Source organism: Brassica oleracea, chromosome C3, assembly GCF_000695525.1.
Source record: "Brassica oleracea var. oleracea cultivar TO1000 chromosome C3, BOL, whole genome shotgun sequence".
NCBI lineage: Eukaryota > Viridiplantae > Streptophyta > Magnoliopsida > Brassicales > Brassicaceae > Brassica > Brassica oleracea.
In genome coordinates this window covers 41,786,673-41,794,733 of record NC_027750.1, presented here as the reverse complement: position 1 = coordinate 41,794,733, position 8,061 = coordinate 41,786,673, and positions in this window count along the sequence as shown.

The following is an 8,061-nucleotide window of genomic DNA, read 5'->3' as shown; positions in this document are numbered from 1 at the left end:
CACCCGAGATGACCATCGAGCTCGACCATCGGTCGATATTGGAGATGAATAATCGATCGATACTCACATCTGTGTATCGATCGACAGCGAAGCGTGCAGAAAGCTCGTTTGGTCACAGCCAACTTAAAGCCCAAATTTTCACCATTTTACAAGATTACCCCTGATGAGTTTTACCCTAATTATATAAGTTTTGCCGCCATGTTAGATGCAAAGAGTGTTTTTCTTGTTTTATTATTTTCACAGCAAAGGTTTTACGTTTTTAGGATTTTGATAGATTAGAGAGAAGATCCAAAGTTATAATTTGTGATTGGAACTCCATTAATATCTATTTACTATTCTAATGAAGTTTTCATATTTAATTGCTGTTATGAATTGCTTAGCCATGTCTGAGTAGTTCTATTGTTAGATTTTAAGGTTTAAATAGGTTAGGAGGGATTAGCCCCAACTATAGATTGCTGAGTTGTGATAATCATCATTAGGATTGTTCATTAATGCATGTGTCTAGATTAGCTACCTAGAACTTGCCCTAGGATTGGTTGATAGAGCTTCATTCTCATCCTGAAAACATTCTAATTGAACTATGTTTCTTGTTATGACCAATGCGAGAGCTGATCTAGTGAGATTAGTAAGCTATAATTCAACCCGCACATAAAGCTTGACTAGAGCGCGTCGATCGATATCATACTTGAATAATCGATCGACGGAGCAAAAGGTGTATCGATCGATATCCCTATAGGATTATCGATCGACACTTTCTATTGATCAAAATAATGAGAGTTGAGATCATTAGATCTAGTTAATAGACAAGTCCAAACACTGCGAACGCTGATGGACTTGTTGACTAAGTAGTTGAGCTTTACATTATCATGCATGCAACTCATTAGGCATCTGTAGGATTATAATCCCAAGTTTCCTGAATAAAAACCCTAAGTCTAACTATTTCCTTTTTAAGCACCAAAACCTCAACCAATCATATTGAACAAACACTTGTTAAATATTAAACTGCAATTTACATTTAAATCTCTAAAACCATCTTGCTTAACAAGTCATATTAGATTTCTTAGGTTCCCTAGCTCCCTGTGAATTTGATCCCTAAGTACTACAATTCGACATCTTATTTGAGAGAGTATAAATCACTCCTTAGGGTAATTTGAGTGGTATCAAAATGCTGTCTTTCTAATATCATTTGGCTCTATATGGATCTGATGATACCCTGAGGCCAAATTAATCTTAGAAAACCACTTGGCTCCTTTGAGCTGATCAAATAACTTGTCTATTATGGGCAACGGGTACTTATTCTTCACAGTAACCCTGTTCAACCCTCGATAGTCGATACACAGACGCATGCTACCCTCCTTCTTTTTCACAAAGAGGACTGGTGCACCCCAAGGAGACCTACTTGGTCGTATGAACCCCTTGTCCAGCAATTCCTTATTGCTTCTTTAGCTCGGCCATCTCGGCCGGAGTAATTCGATACAGACTCTTTGACAGCGGAGCTGCCCTGGTTTTAGTTCAATCGTAAATGGATACGACCAATAAGGGGGCACACCATGTAGCGAACGGAACACATCTGGGAACTCAGACACCAACGGGTCTTCAGATATATCTTTCAGATCAACAGACTTGCCGCGCTCCATAGTGGAAATTGTGGACAAATATGCTTCACAACCCCGTCTAAGCATCTATTCTGCTCAGACTGCTGACACCAGTACTCTTTCTAGAGCTGGACTCAGATTCAGACTTTGGTACTGGATCGGGTGAGGTCCAGTCTCCAACCGCACACATCCTCTGTGGCAGTGGACAGTGGCCCAATACTTTCCCAACCAATCCATGCCTAAGATCACATCGTGATTTTGTAGGCGCAAAACGATCAGATCTACAGGCAGATTTCTCTCATGGATCATCACTGGAATATTAGTCAGGAGCCCTAGTGAGTGCATGATTTGCCCACCGGCGGCCCTCACTAGTCTCGAATTATCCCATAACTCAGGCAGAACAGACCCTTTCCGACCAGTTCTGGACTCACAAAAATTATCCCATAACTCGGGCAGGACAATCATGAGGGTCCCTATAAGAGACCCACATCAGAATCCCCTAGCCACTCTAGGTTCCATACCAAGCATTATATTGAATGTAAACAGATAAATTCAGAAATTACCAGAGATCAAGTCAAACGATTCAGAATCGCCGTCGTCTCGGGACAGCTCATCCACCCTTGGTGTTGTGGTCGGCCTACTCTGGGTCGACTTTCCCGTCTCTCCACAGCCCTGCCCTTGTCCTCCTTGCCGCTTGGGACAGTCACTCTGGTAGTGTCCACTTTGGCCGCAATGGAAACAAGTCAGAGAGCCGCTTCAACCGGATTGGTCCTGAGTCAAGCTTGGTCGAGTGCAGTCCCGGATCGAATGATCCATGCTGCCACAACTCACACAAGCCCCATGGCTTTCTAGCATTCACCTGGATGGTTCTTACCACATTTGGAACATTCAGGTAGGCCACCAGAGGCTTTGCCTCCGTCCACCTGGTCCCACTTTCTCTTTCGGTCGTTAGTCTTGCCCGACGGGACATACTGCGACTTAGTCTTAAGCTTAGCTTCCTCAGCCAAGTTAGACTCCAAAAGAGCCACTCGCTCAACCAGTTCACCAACGGTGCTGATGGTGCGGATCGAACAGTGGGTTCTCAGTTCCGGCCTTAAGCCTCGAATGAACCGACGAACCTGGACAGTCTCGTCCTCAAGCTCCCTTCCAACAAACCATCTGATTCGGTTGAACTCTTCTTCGTACTCTCGTACGGCCCTGCTGCCTTGGGTTAGGTCTAGAAATCTACCTTCCAGACGGTCCTATGCCTCAGCAGGAAAGTACCTGCGGTTGAATTCATCTTCAAAATCCGCAAAACTCTGGAGACTTTCATTGGTGTGCTTGTCCACAGCCAGCCACCAAATATGTGCGTCCCCTTCCAGGAAGTGAACCGCAATGTCTCTCTTGTAATCCTCTGGACGGCGAGTATAACCGAAGTTTCGGACCAACCTACTCCTCCACTCGTCTGCCACAATGAGATCGGTGCTACCTGAGAAATGCTTCGTTCCCAAACGGGATATGTGTTGAAGCAGACTCAGATAGTCCAATAGTCCACCTTCCTTACAGCTGGATCGATCTCGATCACTTCGGCCGTGTCCACAGCTGGACCATTGGCGACAGGTGTGGCCGTAGCCACTGGTGTAGCTTGCCCAACTGATGAGTTCATTAAAGGTGTGAACAGCTGAGTCATCGCAGCCGCCTGGTTACCCACCACCTTCATGGCCTCTAACATGTCTTTTAAGGCCAGTTCTGCGACCTTCTTAGCCATACCATTGCTGCTGCCTCTTGCTGGTCACCATCACGGTTAGCGTTTTAGGATTCAACTTCCTCCTCTTGCTCCTGAAGCTGTTGACTGGTCTCATTCTCCTGATTTGTCCCTGTAAGGTTGGCCTGATCAGTCGGTAACACTCCCCCGGTGTCCACTACAACCGGCTCGGTTGGTAACAAGGACAGATTCGTTCTATCCGCAGCTACTTGAGTGGACCGACCAGCCATTTCCTTACTCTTCCGGGATCTTCCCGATTTGCTTTTTCCAGCCTAAGGATTTCAGACATTGTTAGTACGAAACATACATAACATAAACGAGACAAACAGTCCCTATACTTAGGCAATCAAACCTCACCGTGAGACCTAATCAGCTGGCTGCGTGTGTGTGGACTACATAACCCAAACTATCCTAGAATCAAGCATGCTCTGATACCAACTTGTAAGACCCGATCCTGGCCTCTCGACCCAACCGGATCTGAATGCTTACTTATTAATTTCTTTGTTTTTAATTCATTTTAAGTCTTTTATTTACTAAATCATATTCGAATATGAGGCTCATAACAATCGACCAGATAGCTGATCGGAATAAAATGTGTTAACTTTGTATTACTTAGAAACATGAGATCCGATACACAACTTCTTTACAGTTTCATAGACAATAACTAGTTCTTCCCTAGAATGATCTAAACACACACTACACAGCATCTCACTGACTGAGCCTTCACAGCTCCTTGGCTTGACCAGAATCATCCTTAGTTCTTGAAACCACAACCAGATAAGCATTAATCATAACCGAAGATAGAACGGATCGATTCTACAATGCTTGGCTTGGTTCCTAGGAATTTAGATAAACCTCAGTCAATATAATCACAGATAGTATGAACCTGTCTACCTTATCCTAAGTCAATCATCCAACCACCCCACATGACGTAGACCAGATAGACAGTCCAAAATAAATAATCAGAACAGACGAACAGATCCGGATAGCCCGGAAGACCAGTCCGTCTATCCGAACATAATCTAGGATTGACCGGCCAATGAAGTCCGGCTCGAAGGCCCAACAGACTTCCTTACCTGATCCGGCCTTAGGCCTGGATCCATACGACAGAGTAAGGCCCAATCCCAATCCGGAAGGCTTAACAACCGGTCACACCTTGCGACTCATACCCTGGCCTAGACACACCGTATACTTGTCTTGACATAACAAGTCATAGACTGATCCATAAGGATCAGACAGAACCTGCATCAACAGACACCGTTTGGAACATGCACCCATTCAGTCATTGGTACCTCTTGGTCCTCGTACATTTTGATGTTCGTAACCCTTGGTATCTCGTACCTTTTGGCTACTTACACCCTTTGGCAACTCACAACCTTTGGCAACACGTGACCTTTGGAAACTCGTGCCTTTTGGGATATTCCCAACCGTTCAGACCCATCCGTATAACCGACCAGTGTCTAGGTTAGCGGTTTGGTTATGATCGGCCTAAGCCCTGGGGCTCATCCCTTGGACTCAACCGTCACAATCTTTCGTGTATAACCAGAAAGAAGAGAAGATAAACGGATTGAAGCAGATAAGGAGAATCAGATGGGACTTAGGAACCGACCAGAGCCGCGGTGAGATCACATGGACCGTCCGTTCGGATTGATGGGGCCACGGCCCATCACATACCTTCTGAACCACGTCTGGGTTCTCCTTGTTCTTCTCCTTGTCCTGATCTCCCATTCTTGATCAGAGTTGGTTCCTAAACTATCAGAGTCGCTGGAAGAAACCACCACCACACTCGGCCTTTCTCTTGGGCGAAACTCTCTCTCTCTCTCTCTCTTTCTCTCTCGACGATTTCTCTGAGTATTTTTACTCTGGAATTGGATAATTAAATCGATAGGGAGGACCCCTTATTTATAGAAAACGAGGGGGTAAGTCTTGCCCCACGAACATGCGTGACTTATAGCGAATGGGCAACAATTGGCCAAGGGTTGCACCTCTCGGCCACTTGCAGCCAATCGCCTGAACCGACTTGGTTTTGGGTCGGACATAAGCCCACACCATTCCCCAAGCGCTCTGGACTTAGCCCACGGCCTTGTCCTAATTCCCAACAGCCCATGGCCTCATGGTCGGACCTAACGGCCCGCCACTGACCCGGACCCGAACCATCGGCCTGTAACCCTAACTGTCCGTGAAGAAACCCATTAAAAAAAAAAAGAATGGTCGAGTCGCGGGCGATAAGGATCGATCGAGAAGTTTTAAAGTACGAGGTGTGCGAAGAAGTGATCATGAGTGAACTATGCGTCGAATAAGTTGCTCGACCATAGTAAGAATATGTCTTAGATTGATGAGAAGGACGTTTTGGAAGCACAACATTTTTGGAAGCACGACGGTTTCAAAGCTCGGCGTTTTGGAAGAACGACGTTTCTTCAGCACGAAGTTTTCCGCAAAACTTCGTATCAGTAATATATTATGTTGGAAACATAATATGTCGGAAGCAGGATGGGAATCAATCAGGACGGGAAGCAAGTACGACGGGATCGAAGCACGACGGGAAAACCCCGAAATTAGACGAAAACCCTAATTTCGGTATTATGAAGTTTTCGATGAAGCCGAAGGATAAGGAAATATTTACCGCTAACGTCAGAATTCAGATTGGAGTTTATTAAAATATTCAGCTCATCAGGACGGGAGCGGAAAAATATTCGGGAATGATCGCGGGGGGAAAATTAACCGGAATGACCGAAATCAGACGAATGGACCGAGAAGCTCGAGGTGTCTCGTTGCATGGGATCAGAACGTGGTGTCAACTGTTCAGAAATCTGAGTGTCTACAGAAGCTCGAGGTGTTGCCGTGTATGGAAGCAGTAAATGCAACCTAACATGTAGAAGCACTAGGTCGACCGACCAAGCACGAAGTGTCGCCACGCATGCAACCGAAGCATGCAGCCAGCCATGTATGTGATGCTGTGGCACCTTGCCTGAGTTTCAGTTATGCAGCCTGACATCTGGGAGGAGTGTTGGCGTCCTGCATGTGTCCTGAACATGCAGCCAGACATGTGGATCACAAGGTGCCGCCGCGCATGCTTCTGGAGCCATGCGAAGCGACACACGGGCTGCCACCAACCTGAAGCTGATTGGTTGCTCTCTTCTATAAATAGGCACGACCTCCCTTCAGTTTCAACAAATCCAGACCTGTCCAAACCGAGTTAAAAACGTGAGAGAAAAGTAGAAAACGAAAGAAAGAGTTTCCAAACTATTTCGAGAGTTTTAGAGAGTTTTCGAGGTCAGTTCTCTACTGATTTCGAGTCAGCGTGTAGAAACCCGTTAAAAAAAAAAGAATGGTCGAGTGTCTTTGTGGTGGTCGAGTCGCGAGCAATAAGGATCGATCGAGAAGTTTTAAAGTACAAGGTGGGCGAAGAAGTGATCGTGAGTAAACTATGGTCGAATAAGCTATGAGTTGAATAAGTTGCTCGACCATAGTTAGAAGATGTCCTAGATTGATGAGACGGACGTTTTGGAAGCATAACAATTTTGGAAGCACGACGGTTTAGAAGCTCGACATTTTTGAAGACCGACGTTTCTTCATCACGAAGTTTTCTCGGAAAATCTTCATATCAGTAAAATATTATTTTGAAGACATTGGAAGCTGGATGGAAATTAAGCAGGACGGGAAGCAAGCAGACGGGATCGAAGCACGAGGGGAAAATCCGAAATTGGGCGAAAACCCTAATTTTGGGATTATGGAATTCTTCGAGGAAACCGGAGGCTCGGAAATATTTTTACAGGATATCAGAATTCATCTGGAGTCTATTAAAAATATTTATAGCATCAGAACGGGAGCGGAAAAATATTCGGGATTGATCACGGGTCAGAAATTCGCCGGAAGGGTCAAAAATCGCGTAAATCGACCGAGAAGCTCGAGGTGGCTTGATCTAATGGATCAGGACGTGGTGGCAACCATCTAAGCAGCTGAGTGTCTTCAAAAGCTCGAGGTTTCACCATGCATGGAAGCAGCACATGCAGCTTGACATGTAGAAGCACGAGGTGTCGCCGTATCTGCAACCGAAGCATGCTGATCGACACGCAGGGGAGCCGTGTGTCGCGACGCATGAACTCCAGCCATGCAGCAAGCCATATGGACGTGTATGTGTCCTCCTGCATGTGTCTGAGACATGTGTGCGCCCGTGTGTCGCCGCGCATGCGACCAGAAGGGCTGACACACAGTCGCCGGTGTGGCTCGATATTACTGGCCGAAGGTTTCTATAAATACCCAACCCTCCCTTCAGTTTCAGACATACATCACACACCAAAATCACTCCTAAAACGTGACTAGAGAGAGAAAGTGAAAGAAAGAAATGGTTTTGAGAGTATAGTCATTTCTAAATATCGATAATCCACCGAGAAGGCGAGCTCTGTCCAATCGAAGATTCTCTACGATTGTGTGGCGGAAGCTCTGTCCAAATGATTCCGTCCAAGCCAGTCATATTCTCCTACAACCAAGTGGATGTACCGTTTGGAGTTAGTTCAGATCCACGGGTTCAGGGGTCTGGAGACATTTATGCATCAAGAAGTTCTGCTCGATACTCCACCGGGAAGTCCGAAGAACTGTCCAGGAGCTAAAGGAGGTTCTGTCCAGATCAGTCTGTCGAGGCCTGTCAGTTTCTTCATGGTGAAGCCGAGGTTCTGTCCAAGTCGAGGTCAGTTCAGTCCAGTCCAGTCAAGTCGTCCCTTC